The 22806-nt window shown below is 38.4% G+C and overlaps 1 long non-coding RNA gene across 1 annotated transcript in view; it reads right to left on the bottom strand.

Moving 5' to 3' along the window:
- LOC139134373 (uncharacterized) overlaps positions 1 to 22549 on the bottom strand; it is a 74250-nt gene extending 51701 nt beyond the window's left edge. Inside the window, exons 1-2 of the long non-coding RNA XR_011552806.1 lie at positions 21878 to 22549; positions 21241 to 21422 (exon numbers count right to left, since the gene is read on the bottom strand). This is a non-coding gene — a long non-coding RNA (uncharacterized lncRNA). The remainder of the gene's footprint in view (positions 1 to 21240; positions 21423 to 21877) is intronic.
- Positions 22550 to 22806: the final 257 nt, after the last annotated feature.

Below are 22806 nucleotides of genomic sequence, written 5' to 3'. Positions count from 1 at the left end.
TTTCAACAAATTAGAAGAGTAACACCCTTGCAAAGAGACAACCCAAATTTGAGAGCGATGGGGCCGGCGGTTTCAGAGAAGAAGAATTTTTACTGAAAATGAGAAAAATCACCAAAAAATTCAGCAAAAATACAAAATTAAGGATATCTTCACAATATTCATAAAACTGTATAAGGTTAACCTAAGGTACTTGCACACAAATTTTCAAAGCAATCAAAAAAGCGGTTCTTGAGTTATTAATTCTTGACCATTTTCACATTTTGTAAGCTCATTTGCATAATTTTGGCAATGCAGACTTCATTTGAACAAAATCCCATCTATAGCCCAGGATGCATCCACACAACAAATACCAAGCTGAAACGTGCAGCGGTTTGCGTGTTTTTGATGTTGACGGACATACTGTACATACATACATACACACATACATACAGACGCCATCTACTTCAGCCAATACGATAAACTCACATTGGTAAAACCAAATGTGAGCTAAAAATTAAGCAAGTACAATAAACCATATATTTTCTGAATCAGCATGAAATTTCCCTTTTTTCATACATCAGTTTTGTATTTCCAGGTCACGTGACTGATCACATGACACATCATGTGACAAGAGTTGGCAAAGAATATGAATATTTGAAGCATCAGGACGTGTTTGAATCCATAAAATGACGCAATTTGAATACAGTTGCAATTTTCATGGCATTGTCTTACATATATGTAATAATAACTACCCTTTACTTTATTTATAGATGTACCTATTTAAGATTTTTCTCACAAAAAGAAGCACAGAGTCAAATGTATTTGACAACACACATTTTATATTTGTAAACACCTGCTTTATGTCTTCCTTGCAGAAACATGCATCTAAAATGGTTATGATTTATCAAAAAATAATTCAAATATTTAAAAATATATTTTAGGGAACAACATATCACATGACCAAACACATGACCAGTCATGTGACCAGTCATATTGATAATATGGCTGCTATAAAATTTCACTGGCTTATAGTAAAAAATTGTATTTCCTCTAGTTTCATTCACGTATATTGCTGTTAATAGAACATATTTACATATAAATCATTTGTTTTCAATAAATAAACATTTCATTTCATTAAAAAAAACAAACCATGAACATCTTCGCGATCGTCCTACTTCTGAAAACTGTAAACAATCAGCGCGACGCTTCTGTGATCAGCCTGACCTTTCAGGGTCGAGGTCATGGGTCACGACATTTGCTTCCGGATTTTGGCCATACTCGGACGTACGGGGGCGCAATCACATTCAGGCCAGATCGGAATACATCAATCTTAGTCGCGCTGCGTGCTGACGCCAAATTACGGGATTTTAGCGACAAAAACGAAGCAAATACGCCTATTTAACTGTGCCAGATATTTCGGCACTCTAGGTATATGGTAATTCAATGGTGCCGGATATATCCGGCGCCATAGGTAGTCAAGGGGTTAAGGTGATCTGTAGAAACCTATATACCAAATTGCAAAGCTATCACATGAGTAGTTTCGGAAATACACATTTTTTGACCAAAAATGGCAAAAAGTGCCCCCCAAAATACAAAATTTCAGATTTCATGAGAAATTCAATATATTACTCAGTTCCTCTATAGAAACAATGTATACCAAATTTCAAAACAATTAGACCAGTACTTTTTGAGAAATACATTTTTTGACCAAAAATGGCAAAATTGCCTTAAAAATGCAAATTTGCATATTTCTGCACAATTTGAACAAATCTGAAATAGATCATCCCTAGGGACATATGTACCAAATATCAAAGATATCTGACTGGTAGTTTTGAAGAAGAAGATTTTAAAGATTTTTTTACCAAAAACACCAAAAATTGCCTTAAAAATACAAATATGCAAATTTCACCACGATTTGAAGAAATCTGACTGAAGTCACCCTAAGTAAAGTGCATATCAAATTTCAAAAGCGGTTTCAGAGAACAAGATTTTTTACCAAAAACACCAAAAATTGTCCCAAAAATACAAATATGCAAATTTAACCACGAGTTGAACAAACTTAAGTGTGGTCACCCCAAGTGAACTACATATAAAATTTCAAAGCAATTGGACATGCGGTTTCAGAGGAGAAAGCAATTGTTGACGGACGACGACGACGGACGATGACGGACGACGAACGACGACGGAAAATCAACCCATTTGATAAGCTCTGCATCGCTGACAGTGGAGCTACTGAGTTATGGACAAATATGTATATTTGAGGTTAAAGGTCACCAGGTACGTGACATTTAGTCAAAGAAATTGTATGCTAAGTTATCCCTATATACCAAAAATCAGACCTCTAGCTCTATTGGCTCGCTCAAAATACGATATGTGCATAATTAATGAGGTACAATATGTGGCATCATAAGGTGTCCAATCATACCATACATGAAGGGTGAATCACTTGTGGTTACTGAGTAATGGACAAATATGTATATTTGAGGTCAAAGGTCACCGAGGTCATGTGACATTTTGTCAAAAAAATTGTATTGCTAAGTTATCCCTATATACAAAAAATCAGACCTCTAGCTCCATTGGCGCTGCTAAAATTAGATATGCACATAATTAATGAGGTACAATATGTGGCGTCATAAGGTGTCCCATCATACCATACATGAAGGTGTAGCATTTGTGGTTACTGAGTTATGGACAAATATGTATATTTGAGGTCAAAGGTCACCAAGGTTACGTGACATTTAGTCAAAGAAATTGTATTGCTAAGTTACCCCTATATACCAAAAATCAGACTTCTAGCTCTATTGGCTCGCTCAAAATTAGATATGCGCATAATTAATGAGGTGCATAATGTGGCGTCATACGGTGTCCCATCATACCATACATGAAGGGTTGGTAGCACTTGTGGTTACTGAGTTATGGACAAATATGTATATTTGAGGTCAAAGGTCATTGAGGTCACATGACATTTTGTCAAAATATCTGAGATATCTGCATGAACGGATTGACTTACGGATGGACGAACAGACGGACATGATCCAATCTATAAGCTCACTGGACTTCATCCGTGGGGACTAAAAATTGTGTCACTGCATCCTTTTTGCAATATGAATACGATGAGAAACTAAATTTTATTTCTTGTGGCCTTATACATGGTAGTCTATGGAGATCTGCCTTATACAGGGGAGTCTATGGACGTGTAAACTAAAAATATGCAAATTTCACCACGATTTGCCCAAATTTGGAAAAGGTCATTCGTATGCACTTCCATACGAAGTTTCAAATCAATCGGACTTGTGGTTTCAGAGACGATTTTTTGACCAAAAATGGGAGAAAATTACAAAAAAATTCATGAAAAATAGCAATAGCAAGTCCAAGATACTGACCCAAGATTTGCACAATCATTTCAGGTCAGCCCAAAGTACTTACATGCTAATTTTTCATGTAATCTGCTCAGTGGTTATTGAGTTTTTTCAATTTTGACTGTTTTTACATTTTTTCACTTAATTTGCATATTTTTGGCAATGACAACTTCATTTGAACAAAATCTCATCTACAGCCAATCATCCATGTACACACCAAATAGCAAGATGAAATGTGCAGCGGTTTTGGAGTTTTTGATGTTGACGGACAGACATACAGACATACAGACACACAGACATACAGACATACAGACATACAGACATTTCCCTAGCCTATAAGAATAGCTTCCATTGCCATATATACATATGGCTATGGGAGCTAAAAATGCTTAATGATTGTCAATAATGTTGTATCATGGTATCAGCAATATATGTAGCAAGTTTTGTCAACTTTGGTCAAGTCAATTCAGATATATATCTCTAATTAGGAAAGTTCATTAAATATGCAAATTAGGAATTGGCTGAAGAGAAAATGCTTAATGACTTTCAATAATATTGTATTACTGTGTCTTTAATGTACATAACAAGTTTCATGAATTTTGATCAAGTCAATTCAGATAAATATCCCTAATTATGAAAATTCATTTAATATGCAAATTAGGAATTGGCTGAATTAAAAATGTCTTTTGACTTTCAATAATGTTATATCACAGTATCTTTGATGTATATAGCAAGTTTAAACAACTATAATCAAGTTAATTCAGATATATATCCCTAATTGGGAAAGTTCATTAAATATGCAAATTCGGAATTGGCTGAAGTAAAATGCTTAAAGACTTTCAAAAATGTCGTATCATAGTAGCTCCAAATACATGTAGCAAGTTTCATAAACGTCGGTCCAGACAATTGTTACGTGCAGAGAAAACGAACAAAAGGGTGAACTCAGCAGTTAACGTTTAAACAAAATTATTACGAAAATAAAACTAATTGCTAAGTTAGGGATAGAATACAAGCTTTAAAGTGTACAGACTACTTATCTCAGCTGGGACGGCAAAGCTCCAGTCTCAGAGTTGTAACAGTCAGTCGGATGAATGAACAGTCCTTTGGCTTGCAGGCTTGAAGCTGCACAAAGTCCACAGTATAAATCCAGCGTTGACAGTGAAGGTCTTGAAAAGTCTTGAGAATGACTACTGCTGGAGTTTAGTAACACACAAGAGACACGATCCCAAAAGTCTGACTGGAAGCTGTGCACGTCCCTTTTATAAAGGCATATAAGAACAATCTAGAACTTTTATTGACATGCTAATTACTGTTCTAAAATTATCTCCCTTACACAACTAATCAACTTTCCAGAACATTCCAAACATGACTAATTGAATTCAAGGTTGTGAGGTCATCAAGGGCAGTGACCTTGAGAATGTTCTAGACTAATTGAACTCAGGTCATGATGAGGTGGGGGAAATGACCTACATAACACACCCCCTCTTCAAAAAAGAAAATTTTTCAAAGAAAAATCTTTCTTTTACAAATGTAATCTTGAAAAGGATTTAAGTACTCAAATTTTGTTTTACTCTAAAGTAAAGTTTCTTGAAAGTGAACAACAATAAAATTTCTTGAAAGTGAACAACAATAAACTCTAAATACGAGAGAGACAGTCTGCAATTAAATTGTCTCTGCCTTTGATATGTCTAATGTCAAGATTAAACTCCTGTAACATTAAACTCCATCTTAGCAATCTCTGATTTTTGCCTTTAAATTCTGCAGAAAAACAAGAGGGTTGTGATCAATATAAACCACTATTGGCTGATTTGAAGAAGTAACATAAACTTCAAAATGCTGTAAAGCTAATATCAAAGATAAACACTCTTTTTCAATTGTAGAGTAGTTTCTCTGGGATTTGTTAAATTTGCGTGAAAAATAGCAAACAGGATGATCTACACCATGACTATCCTCTTGCAATAAAACAGCACCACAGCCGTATCACTAGCATCTACAGCTAATTTGAATGGCAAAGTGAAATCTGGTGCAGACAACACTGGGGCACTTTGCAGTATGGCTTTAAGTGTATCAAATGCCTGTTGGCATTGCTCTGACCAAACAAACTTTACTTTCTTTTTAAGTAAGTTAGTCAAAGGCTCAGTAATTGTGGAGAAATTTGGACAGAATTTTCTGTAGTAACCAGCCATACCGAGAAAGCGCATCAGTTGTCGTTTGCAGTTTGGTATGGGAAAACTTGAAATGGCACTGATTTTGGCATCAACAGGTTTTACCTCACCCTGTCCTACAGTATGTCCGAGGTAAGTTACCCTCGCCCAACCAAACTCAGATTTGGCAAGGTTGACAGTCAACATTGCTTTGCTCAGTCTCTCAAAGAACTTCCGCATGAGCTTGATGTGTTCCTCCAGGTGTCACTATACAGGACGACGTCGTCAACGTAGGCTGCACACCCGTCTAGCCCGGATATGACGTCGTTGATCATCCGTTGGAACGTTGCCGGAGAGTTCTTCATTCCAAATGGCATCACCTTGTACTGGAACAATCCGTCTGGTGTAACAAAGGCGGATATTTCACGAGCACGATCCGTCAGAGGGACTTGCCAAAATCCTTCAGTAGGTCAAATTTTGTCACATACTTGGCTTTTCCCACTCGGTCGATGCAGTCATCAATCCTCGGGATTGGGAAAGTGTCTGTCTTTGTTAAAGCGTTGACCTTCCCAAAGTCCGTGCACATACGATAACTGTGGTCTGATTTGGGAACAAGTATGCACGGCGAACTCCAGTTACTTTTACTGGGTTCAATAAAGTCATTGTCCAGCAGGTATTTGACTTCTTCCTGGAGATATTTCGCTTTGTTGGATTCAGTCTGTATGGATGTTGTTTTACAGGCTTACTGTCCCCAACATCAACGTCGTGATAGATGACGTTTGTCCTCGTTGGAACATCTTGAAACAGGTGTTTATATTCATGGAGCAGTTCTTTCACCTGTTGTTGTTGTTCTGGCTGGAGGTGTGCCAACTTTGTAGACTCCAGCTTCTCCAGGATTTCTGAGTTCTGAAGCTTGACCGAGCCCAGCTTTGAGTTTAGAGTATTTTCACTCAAGTCAGTTTCAGTATCACTATCTTCATAATGGTTTGAACTGACTGCACTGACAGGCTGAGTTATAGTAGGATTATCCCTATCCAAATATGGCTTAAGCATATTTATGTGACATAGCTGTTTTTGTTTTCGCCTGTCAGGTGTTATTATGATGTAATTTAAATCACTCAATTTCTTATCAATTAGGTATGGCCCAAAGTAACGAGCATGGAGTGGTTTGCCAGGATTGGAAGTAGAACAAGAACTTTTTGACCTGGTTCAAACTTCCGTTTTGAGGTGCTTTTATCATATTTGGTTTTCATTGACTGCTGAGATGACTCAAGATTTTCTCTGGCTAATTCACATGCTTTAGAGAGTTTCGTACGAAAATCTGACACATATTGCAAAATATTCAGACAATCATCATCGTCTGATAGGAATTTCTCTTTAACGAGCTTAAGTGGGCCACGGACTGTATGTCCAAATACAAGCTCAAATGGGCTAAAACCAAGAGACTCCTGAATTGACTCTCTAACAGCAAAGAGCAGAAAATGAATTCCTTCATCCCACTGCTTCTCTGTGTCAAAACAGTAGGTCCTAATCATGTTTTTCAAAGTTTGATGAAATCGCTCAAGAGCACCCTGACTTTCTGGATGATAGGCGGATGACCTATACTGTTTAATGCCTAGCTGATCCATTACTTGTTGAAAAATACCAGACATAAAGTTGGAGCCTTGATCGGACTGGACACATTTAGGGAGGCCAAATAAAGTGAAAAATTTGACTAAAGCTCTCACTATAGTCTTTGTCTTTATGTTTCTCAGTGGTATGGCTTCTGGGAACCGAGTTGATGTACACATAATTGTCAACATGTACTCATTCTGATCTTGTTTTTGGTAAGGGCCCAACACAGTCTATTAGAATCCTACTAAATGGTTCTTGAAATGCAGGAATTGGCTGTAAAGGGGCCTTTGGAATGGTCTGATTCGGCTTTCCTACCATCTGACATGTGTGACAAGTTTTACAGAAATGTGCTACATCCTGCCTGAGATTAGGCCAATAAAAGTGACTGAGAATTTTATGATAAGTTTTCCTTACTCCCAAGTGACCAGCCCAGGGCGTTTCATGGGCCAGGCGCAATATTTCAGCACGATAGGGCTTTGGAACCACAATTTGATGTTTTATAGCCCAATCGTCATCAACCAAGACATCTGGAGGTCTCCATTTACGCATGAGAATACCAGATTTTGTATAATAGGAAACAGAGCTATCTGAAGTTTTATCTTCATCATCTACCCTGTCAAACAAAGACAAAATATCTGGGTCTTTGTGTTGTTCTGCAATGAGATTTGATCTAGAAAATGTCTGACTTTGGTCAGCAGAAGTTTACTGGAAGTTTCAAATCCACGAGGGATAACGGAATGCTCCGTGTCAAACACCTGACTGAGAAAGGTGTCATTTAAGTCAACATCTGTGACATTATTTTTGAGAGTATTTGATTCTCGGAAGTTTTCTTTGACATGGCTCGAGTAATGGCACATGAAGGAAATAAATCGGGTATCTCTTGTTCAATTGGCTCTGGATCCTGATCTAAACTAGGATTATCAGTCACAAGTGGATTAGTATGACCTTGTCCCCAGCAAGGTCGTTTCCAAGAAGAAGGTGAATCCCTTCAGAAGGCAAAAAAGGCCTAATACCTAAAGTCACAGGTCCAGAAACAAAGTCCGAAGACAAATAGACATTATGGAGAGGAACAGGAATGTAGTCATTACAATCTACCCCCTTAATAAGAACTTTAGAACCTGAAAATGACTTTTCAGAAAACGGCAGGGTATCTGCCAACAAAAGAGACTGGGAAGCCCCGGTATCTCTTAAAATTTTGACAGGGGTAGCGGAAGAGAAATCACTAGAAAGTGAATAAAACCATTATGAATAAATGGTTCGAAAATACCCATAATGCTATCTTGAGAAGAATTGACCTTGACCTCATTAATTGGGGATAAGAGGGGTTTAACCTCAGAAAATGTGTTGCACACATTATTAGACTCTAATTGAGTTGATGAAGAAATAAAGCCGGTGGGCTTAGATCCACTTTGACCACTTTGACCTTCACGTTTTCTTTTCAATTTGAAACACTCTGACATTAAATGGCCGTCTTTCTTACAATAATTACAAGAAAGTGTACCGAACTGTTTGTCAGAAGGAGATTGAGACTTGGGATCTGATGATGTGGGAGTGTTACTTGAATTTTGTGAACTGTTGTCATTTGATTTTCTACTCTCCTTTGAAAAATTCTTGGATGAAAAGGAGGAGTTAAATTTACCTGCATTGTTTCTGTATGAAAAGGACTGGGATGGTTTGCTGAGAAATGAAGATTTATGGGTCAATGAATAATCATCGGCCAAACGTGCAGCAACCTCTAATGTATCTGCCTTTTGTTCATTGATAAACGTCTTGATGTCACTCCGAATGCACCTTTTAAATTCCTCAATCAAAACAAGTTGTCGTAATTTGTCATAATTCTGACTGACCTTTTCCGAAGAACACCAACGATCAAACAGTTGTTCTTTTGTTCGAGCAAATTCAACGTAAGTTTGATCTTTCACCTTCTCACAATCCCTAAATTTCTGACGGTAAGCTTCAGGCACCAACTCATAACCCTTGAGAATTAATTCCTTCACAGAATCATAATCTGAAGCCTGCTCTACTGACAACTGAATGTAAATTTCTCTGGCTTTACCCACCAAAGCACTCTGCAAAAGCATAGACCAGGACTCCTTAGGCCAATTCAGACTCTGAGCAATTTTTCAAAATGGAGAGAAATATTTATCAACATCCTTTTCTTGGAAAGGGGGAACTAACCTGAAATGCTTAGTGATGTCAAAATTGTCTGAAGGGAAGAATTTTCCTGACTTTCCAAGCTCTAAACGTCTCATTTCTAACTGCAGTCGGTGTTCTGCTAATCTCTTTCCTTTTCTTTTTCCTCTCTTTCTTTCTCCCTTTGTCTTTCTTCCATTTGCAATTCTTTTTCTTTCATTTCCAATTCCCTCTCTTTCTGTCTTTCTTCCATTTCTAATCTTTCCTGCCTTTCTTTTTCTTTCTGTCTTTCTTCCATTTGCAATTCTTTTTCTTTCATTTGTAATTGCATTTGTATTTTTTCTTTTTCTAATGCCAATTTTTTAAGCTCCAAATCTGCCTGAATTTCTAATTCTAATTTTTTTGAGTTCGAAGGAAGACTCAGGCTCATAATCTTTTAAGGCAGACTCCTCAAAATGGCCAGAATTAACTAAATGTTTTGCAATGTGGTACTGTATTTCTCGCTTGCGCATAGATCTTTTGACATCTACTTTAAGGAAATTGGCCAGTGCAATGAGGTTGTCCTTTTTGAGGGAATCAAATGCGTCCTGATCAAGGTCATCCATAAATTCGTCTGGCTTGAATTCCGCCATGATTGAATTCGCTGAGTTCACAGTATACAGTAGTTTTGAAAAGGTAGGCAAAATGTTGTCAAACGGCTCAAAATATTCGTCTCCCGGACGAGCCCCCAATTTGTTACGTGCAGAGAAAACGAACAAAAGGGTGAACTCAGCAGTTAACGTTTAAACAAAATTTATTACGAAAATAAAACTAATTGCTAAGTTAGGGATAGAATACAAGCTTTAAAGTGTACAGACTACTTATCTCAGCTGGACGGCAAAGCTCCAGTCTCAGAGTTGTAACAGTCAGTCGGATGAATGAACAGTCCTTTGGTTTGCAGGCTTGAAGCTACACAAAGTCCACAGTATAAATCCAGCGTTGACAGTGAAGGTCTTGAAAAGTCTTGAGAATGACTACTGCTGGAGTTTAGTAACACACAAGAGACACGATCCCAAAAGTCTGACTGGAAGCTGTGCACGTCCCTTTTATAAAGGCATATAAGAACAATCTAGAACTTTTATTGACATGCTAATTACTGTTCTAAAATTATCTCCCTTACACAACTAATCAACTTTCCAGAACATTCCAAACATGACTAATTGAATTCAAGGTTGTGAGGTCATCAAGGGCAGTGACCTTGAGAATGTTCTAGACTAATTGAACTCAGGTCATGATGAGTGTGGGGGAAATGACCTACATAACACAATTCAAATATATATCCTAATAATCAAAGTTCATTAAATAAGCAAATTAGGAATTGGCTAAAGTTAAAAAGCTTAATGACTTTCAATAATGTTAAATGATAGTATCTTTAATATACATACCAAGTTTGGTCAATTTTGATCTAGTCAAATTCAGATATATACTCCAAATTAGGAAATTTCATTAAACATGCAAATTAGTAATTATCTTTCACGTCATCCCTTAATATCTTTCAAAGCTGATATATCTTGATGTGATCTACATTTGTAGCGAATCTCATCAAATTGTGTGCAGTTGTTGTCAATATATATCATTTTTTCTAAAATCATTAATTATGCAAAAGAGCAAAGAGTAAGCAAGCCACACCCACCAAAAACTAATCAGTTCTTGCCATTTGCAAACTGAATCTATGTCCAAGATTTGATTCTGATCTGATGAGCCGTTTTGAGATATTGGACAGACAGACAGACAGACAGACAGACAGACAGACAGACAGACAGACATCGCTGAGACATATGCTCACATGTGTAAACAAGCGAGCAAAAAATCAGACTCTAGCTCTATTGGCTCGCTCAAATTAGATATGCATATAATTAATGAGGTACAAATGTGGCGTCATAAGGTGTCCCATCAGACCACATATGAAGGGTGGTAGCACTTGTGGTTACTGAGTTATTGACAAATATGTATATTTCAGGTCAAAGGTCACCGAGGTCACATGACATTTTGTCAAAATATCTGATATATCTGCGTGAACAGAGGGACATGACCCAATCTATAAGGCCCCTGGACTTCATCCGTGGGGACTAAAAACTGTGTCACTGAATCCTTTTTGCAATATGAATACGATGAGAAACTAAATTTTTATTTTACTTGGCCTTATACATGGGATTCTATGGACAGCTGACTTATACATGGTAGTCTATGGTGGTGTAAACTAAAAAGTCCTCTAACACAGCCAAATTTGATCGCATTGTGAAACAAATCGACGTGCATCTGTATGGGGTAGGGTACTATCCTTGTGCAAAGTTTGAAAGAAATTGACCAGGGCATGTCTGAGACGGACGGACTGACAGTTTAACTACCTGGGTTCCAGATATAGTTTCTCTCGCTGCTCAAATCGCCAGAAATGACTACATATGTTCTCCACCATATCCTAGCCTCATGGCATTATACGGTTCATTCTGTTGACTTCGAAAATCTGAGATTTCAACTACATAAACGTCTGTATTCCATCGTGGCATAAATTCTTGACTTTCAAGAAATTTGAAACAATTAAAAATTACCTCTTTCTTTTCTTTCCTCCCAACCCCCATAAAATCAAACAAAGTCGTCACCGGCTGCTTGAAATGGCCAGGTCGCTTCGCAGACGCAATCATGAATAAGGTAGTACACAATAGATGAATCACAGGTTCCGACATTTGACGATAGTGGACAAATCAGATGACGCGATGCATCAATTTTAATCAACTTGATTGGACAATTAGATCATAGATATCTGACTGTGAGTGAAGCTTTCGTATGCAAAAGTAAGTTAGCGAGGCATGTTCCCGTTATACAGATTCGCGCTTAATTGAAGCGTAGATCACATTTTCACGTGTAACTTTTATAATTCTGTGTTAAAACCCGATCATATAGGGTAAAATAAAGGATCAGTGTTTGTTTTCAACCCCCCTCCCCCGCACCCCCCCCCCCCCTGTTGTCAGGCAGCAACGGCTGTTAATGAAAGCCCTGTAGTACATATATTTGTATTCAAATAATACTGTCTGGATTGGGATTTCCTGCAAGACTGGGTTCTTATCTAGCTGATACATGCTGCAACATGATGTCAACATTGATTTGCATTCATTATTCAGTGCAACTCCCAGACCCAGGGATCGCCACAATGGGTTTAAATGTTGGTAAAGCACATGACAGTGGTCTACGGGGGGTCATGTTTGTGTACTTGAGACCGTAAAGCTGTGGCTGTGTTGTTTCCATTGCAAGATCAATAGTTGCATTTATTTAATGGCAGCCATATTGGATTGCATCACACCATTAAATGACATGCACATGCACACAACAATACAATGTCTGTGTGCCACGTTAGAAAGAAATCTGTTCTGGGATAGTTGAGTTATGGTTCAACAAGTCATCGTTGATGACACAGTCCCCACTTGTCTGCTTGGTTATAATCTTTGGTGTCTTGGTTGCTGTGGAATTACCTTGATGCAAATTGCATGAGGCCTATGATTTGCAAACTAATGTTATTTGTGGAATGTTCAATGAATGACCCATTTCTGTGGGTATTGACTGCTGATGTCAGTTTTTTAATAAGTTGATTATTTTTACACTGCCTTGAAATCACACAAACATGCAGTTTCAATGATTTAAACAAAGGTTTCCAGAGTGAACTTTAAAAACATACACAGCAAAAGTCAGTGGAACTGCATAGGGCAACATTTGGGAGACATATGGTAACAGTGTAATGTCATTAGGAAGAACTGCCCCAAAATAGAAATGTGCAAATTTAACCATTCTTTTACTTGATTTGACTTACTTCACTCACGGAGATGTTTACAGCAGTCAAACGAGCTGTTATCGTGGGAAGACGAATTTTTGACCAAAACTGGTAAAGAATGCCCCCCAAAATATGAATATGCAAATGTCAACAAAATATGAACAAATCTCACTGAGACAAGACTTTTCTTTTTATTGCCCCATAAATACAAATATGCAAATTTCAACACAATTTGAACAAATTTGATGAAAGTCACTGCTAGGGATCTGCAATTATATTTGAAAGCAATCAGATCAGTGAAGATGGCTTTTTGATCAAAAACAGCAAAAATTGCCTCGAAAAATATTGATATGCAAAATGCAACACAATTTTAACAGATCTGACTGTGGGTATCCCAATGAACCTGCAAATCAATTTTCAAAGCAATGGACCAGCCGTCCAGAGTAGAAGCAGGGCTGTCAATTATAGCCGGTCACCGGCGGCAAAGCCATCTGACACAGGTCTTGCCGCCGCCTGTTTTCCCTATTCAAGGCCTGCAAAAATGATCTTTACACACGTTATGAATTCTTTCCTGTCCCAATTCTACCGTTGACTGCACTGTGCTACAAAGGCGCAGCCTAGGGCTTGTTGGTAGCCGATTTCTGATTGGTTTCAATCGATACTGTCCAAATGCTTTGCGTGTTCTTATTGGTTTTCGGACGTACATGATCGATATGGCTACGAAAAGAACGACAGCCCTGTTTGATTATGGGTCCAAAAAAGACCCCGAAAGGCTTACACTAGCTCTGGAGATAAAAGTAATATCAATATTTGTAAATCATTTTATTTTCCTGAGGAATTTCAGTGATCGGGGGTTCAATCCATCAATGGTATAGCATGCAATGTAGATTTCACGCCGCGTCTGAGCAAAGTGCCATAGCATTACGTGTATTTAGCGACTTGAATTTTTGTTTTCCGTTTGCAGATCGTGAAGACTCTTTACAATGAGTGAGAATCGTTTACTCAGCGCAAAAAAAAACTTTGTGGGGATTGACATAATTTTTAGTGAGTTTTGACTACCACTGAATTTGTTTGCACCAAGCCGCCGTTCTATGAAACGTATTCTTACGGTATATGCTGTGTATACTGTGGCTGTTCGAAGGCCCGAGTTTGAAGTTTGATAAATATTTTCCGACATCCGAAATCTTTTCAAAAGCAAATATCGGTATTCCGATCCTTCAAAATCATTTACAAAGACCAACATTTTTTATGTTGAAGGCAATCACAAAATTTAGCTTGACTAGACTATATAATTTCGCGGAATCTTGCACGTACATATGGCGGTAAACCATGTTTTGAATTAGCCCTGCATACAGGTCTGTGTGTTCCCGGCGTTATACGGCCTCCACCACATGTGGTGGAGGCCGTATAACGTCGGGAACACACAGACCTGTACGCAGGGCTCGTTTTGAATATGGATATATCATGCATGTAGTCAGCCTATATCCACTTGGCCAGCATGGGTTTCGACAAAACTCAATCAGAATAAATATGAAAAGATTTGATCGTTAGCTTTCACGCGCAAGGATTTATTGTGTAAATAAATCAACGTATTTTCAATCTTGTCGATTGAGAGGCCGATGGACAACGAAGCCATGCAATTTCAATAGCGGATGTAAACTTGAGCATTACGGAAGGCTCCGTTAACTTAGGAATACCCTACTTCCCTATGAGGATCAATTCCCAGACCTGCCTTTCCTACGATGGCACTACAATGGCACCAGCTGGATTAGATAAACATAACAATGGAACATTCACACCCTGAGGGATTAAAAGTCTTCTGTTTGTCACCCGAGTTGGTCAGGCAAGGACTCTGGTTAGGTACCATGAAAGTTAATGCAGTCTTCCCCTAATGGTATATAATTGTTTGTATGACATCTCTAATGGTCTCGTATTTATAGCCGGTAACTCTGAGGAGAGGTCTTGAAACAGACAAAGTGAAATTTCAGCAGTATCAACCAGACGTAGATCGGAAATTTCTGTTGGTACAACATGAGTTTTGCTGTGGTGACAAGATTTTTTAAAAATTTTAATATGATTAGCTGTTTTTTGAATGGGAACGTATTACAATTGTTGAATTACTTTCTTCAGATGTTGTTTCTTAAAAATATTTTCTGCAGGTGTAGTTTCTGTAGCTACATCTGAAGAAATAGTTTTTGCAAATGTAGTTCTGAAGCTACTGTTTCATCAGCTTGAGAATCACACAATATTGAGATATTGTCAGCTGGTAATGCCATACAAGCCTTGGGCTTCCCCTCAAAAATTCCAGGAGAGGGGGACCAATCCCCCTGGTATAGTATCCTAGATGGAACACTGCATTGATGACAGTAAATATTGTGTTGTGTCAGTTCTTACAAGTCAGACTTACCTGTGGATAAACAGTTCACTTTCCTGTCAAAGAATTGTAATTCAGCCATATCAATTTCCTTGGCAGTCTAATAAACCACACACTTCAATTCTACTGAGGAATATTTTATTTTTATGATTGGTATTCAATTTGAGTGCATTTCATGAGGAAATTGTTCACTGGTAGTTTGTTTGAACACGTACAACAATGAACATTGAGAAATAAAAAATAAAAAAATTTCCCTACCTACCTACCCTATTTTTGAAAACCATGTAATGGAACAGCACAATTTTTTTGGGGGGGAGGGCCTAAGCTTTGGTCCTATTTCATGAAACCTAAACAAAACATTGCATATTACATATGTCATTTTAAAGACTAGTAAATTACCTTCTATTGATACCTAAAAAGCCAGGTCATGTCAAAAATCAAGCTCAGCAGATGACTTATAAGAAGACAAATTTAACAAAAAAGCATGCGAGATGGCAATACTGTGATTTTGTGAGACCCTCCAAAATATGACTGTTACAGCTGTAGAGTCCCAATAAATTTTCTGTTAAAAGTCTTTTTCATATTTCTAACATTCCCCAGTACCAAATAAAAAGATTTCATATAAAGCATTGCCTTATTGTTATGTCTAGCAAGAAAATTGGTAGAATTTGACGAAAGCTGCGAAAGTAATTTTCGATATAAACTTTGTGGTATGGGGTAAGTTTTCGTCATATTCCATGAAAACTATATAAGATATGGCATATAACATTACCGGTATTACACCTCACTCATTCAGCGTGCACTGCCATTGGTTAAACACAGACTTACGTGTTATACCTGTGTTATTCTGCATCTTGTAAATAAAAGGCTGGTTGTTCACAAGATCTGTATTCCACAACTCTTTTTTAGATTCACTCATGGCACTTCAATGCAGAACTGTTTGTAGAGTATGGTATGTTGGGTGCTTTCCAAGACAATCTGACCAATGTTTCAGAGTTAATTCTAGGAAGCGCCATTGCGCAATTCGTGCAATAAAATCTCGAATGGCCCTCATTTCACTGTTTGATGCACCAATAAGGCGCAACATTATGTGAATGGGTCAATCAGGAACTTTCACGTAGTTCATACATTCGCGTAGCTCCACAAAGGTCATTACCTCAGTCATAGTGTGGACATGTACAACGATTCAGTTTACCCATCGACCTTTGCAATTAAATACCCACTACAGCATATGTATGGTGGTGCATAGGAAGCTGGGTAGAAATGACTGATGTAGGGGTAGGGCAACGGTGTATTGGAGCAGTGCGCATGTGGCATGGCTGATGAATGTAAACAACGGCACTGGCCGCTGTGTAATGGTGAAAAGCTAGTCGACACCTCGGATTAACGCCAGTATAGTTGATGAACCCAGGATGATCGGGCAGTCCCTTAAATTGAAGCGTTTGCAACGTCTACCGTCCATACAAACGAAACGTTGAACACTCCAAGGAAAGCATCCATGCTTGGCCAGATGATCGTTTTGAAGACCAACACATTTTGGTCGGACATATCTCGTTTTCCAGAGTAGCCAGTTCTATGCATAGAACAACACCGCTGTGTAAAACCCTTTGGTCAGAACCAATGATCGTAAATTTGCTAATACATATAAGTTATGTTTAAAAGTTGATGTATCGATCACTTTATTTAGGTCGTACGGGTACACTCTCATGCTGTATCAGTGTATGAGTAATTGTCGATGTGTGCAAATCGGGGGCCACTCTCGGAGAAATCCTACCGGTGCGCTAAGCTTTGATCATGATCGTTTCCACAGTCAAAATCACAGTCCTTAGCAATTTGTACAGTTGTTCAAGTCCGACATATCAATAATTCATCACATAAGTTACGTAAACAATTGAATCAAACCAAACGGTTAGTTTGCTGTTGCCATTCCGTTGGGCCTGTTGCGTAAGCACGGGGACAACTTTGCAGTGTAGGCTTGGTTTGTTATACATACAGGGGGCCCAATCTCTTGTATGCTCCTTTTCTTGACTTGATAGACTGTAGTATTTTCTGCAGAAAATTCAAGGGTTTTACATGTGTGATGATGATGGCCCCCCGATTTTCTAAAATGGCCCCATGGGACAAGAGTAGGGGCCCAAAGTGGCCCCTTGTTTTTACATCCTAGAATGAACACTGCAATGTTTATTGAGATTTTCACAAAGTTTACACTTTGTTGCTTATTAGCATTTGGGAAAAATGTTGACTCCATTTGGACAAATACTCATTTACAGACTTTGAGCATGTATCTACCACAAATACACAGATAAAATGTGCAGCAATTCTAATTTTTTGCAATTGGACCAGGGTCTTCAAGCAACTCAGGATCCTTTACACGTATTTTCAATCCGCATTTTCACATAGAAGAAGTGGTCACACACCCGACAAGTGGTACTTTTTTCATCAGCTCGGTCACCGAAGAGTTCAGAAAATTTGTCAGTTTTTCAAAAACAGTGCGTATACGTTCGTTTTACTCAAAAAAGCGCGTTTTTGAGTTTTTTTACTCAAAAAAGTGTAAGTACGAATCTCTAATCGGCCTAGGTGATCTGTTTACGGCATTCAACTGCAGGGTATACTGGGCAAAAAACCGTGTCCCGGATTTTTGAAATTCGCTTTTGTTTTCGCACAATGAGCCTCCAAAGTGTCAACTTGACGTTTTTTGCATAAATTATCGGCCTTTGTTCACGTTTGTCAAGATATCTTAACTTCCAGGCCTTTTATCGGAAATCTGAGACACGGTCTTTCAGATATATTCATTCACTGTCCACATGTGAAAAATCAGTCTAATCTATCCCGGCGCCGCCGAATTATACTTATTTGAATGACTACGCACTGCCAAAAACGGAACAGAGAAAATCGATGATTTGTGCAAACGACCCATGCGTCGCACATTGTGGCCAAGACGCCCGACTCACGCATTATTTTCTGCGAATTTTATTACACCAAAAAGTTCTAAGTTGAAATACTTCGCGTCATTTTTGTGAAGTTAGCACATATTTGGAATTGCAGATCGTGTGAAAAAAGCAAGATTTACACACTCTGAACGGCTATCGCTTGGTACAAGCGGTGGATGGTATTTACACAACAAACACAGAAGAGTAATTCACGATTTAATCCCTTTGTCGAACTCTAAACTAGCATATTAACTGAATACTGTAGTCTTAACGGTAACAATCTGGTGACCAGAGTTCACAATCAAGAAGGAGATGGTGAAACTCGTGTAAAACACTGGTAGTGTGTCACATGATCAGGTCGAGCTTGTGTATTGTCGTCGTATTGGGCAATTCACTTGTCGTTAACTTGACTCGAGTTGTCAACTTCCTGTCTGGCGATGTGTGTGAGAGAAGTGATTGTCAAATTCATATTAGTGCCGACTTTTGCGCAAACAAGACGTCAATTGCTGATTTTCGTACTTCAAGATGAGACGAATAACTCTCGGAACCGTGGTTGAAAAGTTCAAGGACAGTTGGTAAGTCGTACAAAATGTATTTCTGAACTTTTGGACTGAGCTGCAGACATATCACCCTTCGTTTTTGTGTGTTGTTGTCGTACATAGAGTTTTCCAAACCACAGTCTCTCTGTGATAAAACTAATAATAATAATACCCACGCCGTTGATATTTATATGCCCACAGAGTTAAGGCAAGTCAAACGTTAAGCTCCCATCACTTAAACAAAATCATTAAAATCCGAGAACGAACGTCGACTACCAATGTCAGGCAAGCTGTTGTTTACATTTAACAATCCACGGCCATGGATCGCGGTAGGCGATTGCTGATGCATTCAGAAGAAACATTTCCTGAGAAATATTCATAAAACGCCGCATAAGTATCAATATGATCTGAGAAATTGCCATCGGCTGTACCTTTCTTCATCAACCCATCTGTTTGCTCCATTTCGACCCTGGAGTTCGACCCAACTGAGTCACTTAACCCACATCTCATGGCAAAACGCAATGTTGCGTTACTGCACACGCTCAATGACCCCTAACCTCCAACCACCCTGTGTACGTTGCATATCATGCATATAGATGGATAGACGTGTTCCGTGCTGTACCGCATACCGGTATCACGTGCTCCATGGCATTTGGACCATACCAATGAGACATACAGACAAATAGACAAGATCAACACTGGACGTTCAAGCAAATCCGTCAAGTCCATTACCTCTATTATTATAACAAGGCATACTCAATGACTAAATTCATCATATTATAATAATATTATGCTATCTTTGGTTTCTTTCTGCGTATAACACAACTTCAGCCTCGCCTTTCCAACCACCAGAAAAACACGACCCCTATTTAAAAGTCAAAACGGCCCGATTTCACAATGACCTCGCGTCGACACCAGCGTATATCACTGCCATTTGCGAACACGAAGGCAAAAGGCATCACACGTCCAGATGTCACCAAACTATACATCGTTCAACAATATCATCCTAAATTTCGAAACAATTTATCCGCGATTTTACGATTGTAACCTACGCAGCAGTCGGCCGGTTGGGCTTCGACCTGCACGGTATCTATATCCCCGAGACGGTATTCTAACCACAAACAACGGTCCTTAAAACACAATATCAGTAGTTTTCACATGTCCAGCAATCTCGTAATTTACACTGACGAGACAAAAAAACTTCAAAATTGATATGGCATGGACGTTCTAACGTAAAATGCGTTATTCCATAGAGGGTCTAGTCAATAGTCTACCGCGTTTTCATGCAAACAGTGTAACGGTACGCAGTCGGCAGGCCGGCGGGGCGTTGACCTCCGGGTTCTACCTGCAAGGTGCAAGGTACGCGGTAACTATATCCCCGAGAAGGTATTCTAACCACAAACGCAAGATCAGTAGTTTTCACATGTCCACAAATCTCGTGCTGACAGACAAAAGCTTCAACATTGATCGAGAATTTTCAATCGCATTTGCTTCGACCTCCGGGTTCAACCTGCACGGTGCACAGTATCTGTATCCCGAGAGGACTTCCTCACCACAAACGCAAGAGCGATAGTTTTCACACTCACAGGTCCACTACACTGACGACAAAAACACTTCAAATTGATCGAGCATAGACGTTCTAACGTGAATGCATTATTGACTATCGCATTTCCATGTAGGCCAAAACACACACACACGTACGCTCTAACTTTCATTATATTATTATTTCATGTACAGAACACTCTCGCGATTCCTTTCGAGGTAATTTCGTTGTTTAGTATATACGTAGCACAGTGTGATCACGTGGAGTGACAAAATAGTTTTCCGGAAGCTGTTGATGGAAGTGACGTCACTTTTGGTGTGACAAGTTTTACGGAAGCTGTTGACGGAAGTGACGTCACTTTTGCTTCCTCAATCCTATAAGCTTCCTCAGTTATGTAACTTCGTCGCTAAAAATGGCCTGATTGGACGTATGTCACGACTTTTTAATGATTTGATTGAGAAGGTTTGTGATGTTAATGTTTTTGAAGAATCTCATTCACTTTTAAAGACATTATAATTTGTTTTGTCATTGTTTGATGTTTAGGGTACTTTTTTGTTTGTTTAAATTTTAGTGTATTTTATCCTTTTTTTTATTTTCTTGTCTGTAAGTGGCTGCCTGATGGTGCTGTTGATGAGCAAATAAAATAAAATTGATTTTAAAGACGTTGGGAAGTTGGCAAACAGAGGCTATTTATAAAGTCAGTGCAATTCAGTAATACATAATGCCAGTTCAGTGACACAAACAGGTACAGAGTACATGTAGATAAAGAATTTCATATCATTTATTTTATATTTGATGATTTATTTTATATTTGATGTCTTACCTTTACAATAGTTCCTGTATCAGTACCCAAGAATCCAACTGTGTGTTGTTGCACAGTTGTTACAGCTATCGATGTCACCAATGTGTCTGTATAGTCTTCTACGTCATATCCATGTTGATCAACCACTCCTTTGCATATGTGTAGTAATCTAATGGATAGCATTCATGAGTTCCTCTGTCATACTGCAAGTTGAAAAATATAATAAAAATAAATCTATGACATAATATTGCTCCTATTTGATCAATTTCAAATGTAACATATGCCAAGTGAAATATTTATATTGTATCTGTAGTCTTTGGTCATATCAAGTAACTTCCAAAACAGAGCCAAGTTATGCCACAGTGCCAGTTACTTATGTGCATATAATTGACAAGGTCATATACCATATGTACCGTTGATAAATGTACACTTTTGTTGGCTTTAATCATTCTACAGACAGATCTGCTCTATGAACCCATCACTTCTTACAAAATATAAAGAGAATCAGGAACTAAAAATGTCATTAACGGGCCAATAACAACATTGACAAAGAACGATTTTGACAAAAATTCATTACTACATGTTAGAGTCATGGAATCCATACAAGAAAGTCCAACAAAATGTGAACCACAGAACAAAGAATTGTTCAAACACTTACAGGCAATGATCTAGTACATGAAGCACCTTGCATCCAGGAAGCAGTAAATGGCTCTCCATTACTACTCATACATCCTTGAACAGCATCTTGAAAGGCTCTTTCAATCACGCTCATTTTGTACATACATATTGCAGAGTTAGTGTTTGGTGTTGGAGGATTATTCACCCCCTCGGAAAATGAAATGAACAAAACTTCTTCAGTGTCAATCAATGCCAGTGATTGACTGAGATCTTGTGCAGGTCTGGTGATATATGCTGCTTGAGCAAGGTTGTATGAATTATCTCGGCATCTCAATGTCACTTCCGTGTAGAGTTGAAGTAGTATTGATCTGCCGCTGACATACACGAACAAGTTTGGAAATGTACGCAGAACTTGGTTCTTCTGACTCTTGTTGTATTGTCACAAAGTAGCTGTAACCGTTGTAGCTAAATCCTGCCACATAACTGATTGAATATGTTGTGATGAGAGATATAGAAACATCAACTTTTGTATTACCTTCACTGTCTTCAATCACATTAAATGCTTGATTACCCTTGAGATGTCTACCACTAACAAATGGGTTGCCTGGATTTGATGAAGTACTTGTTTGTTCCAACATAAAGCAGAAGTTCATCAAAATGATAATGTGGAGCAAGTAACCTATGGTAGATTCAGCTGTCGTATTTGCAGCAACATAAATGGTGGATCATTGTGCAAGTCACTGACAAGTGTAACGGGTTTCGCTAATTGGCAAACACCTCTGTATCCACCACAGGTTATGAGATCATGTCAGCGTAGTTATTGCCAGTATTTTATTGAAAGTGTCATGTGCTTTATCTTCTTCATCATAGTCTGGTCCTGTTGTAACATTGACAATCAACTCCAAGTTTTCATTCAATCTGTAAAGCTGATTAACTCCCCCGATGTACACATCACCAGTGGCGTTATGT

The sequence above is a fragment of the Ptychodera flava genome, chromosome 6 (assembly GCF_041260155.1).
Source record: "Ptychodera flava strain L36383 chromosome 6, AS_Pfla_20210202, whole genome shotgun sequence".
NCBI classification, from domain to species: Eukaryota; Metazoa; Hemichordata; class Enteropneusta; family Ptychoderidae; genus Ptychodera; species Ptychodera flava.
This window is presented reverse-complemented; position numbering and strand designations above follow the sequence as displayed.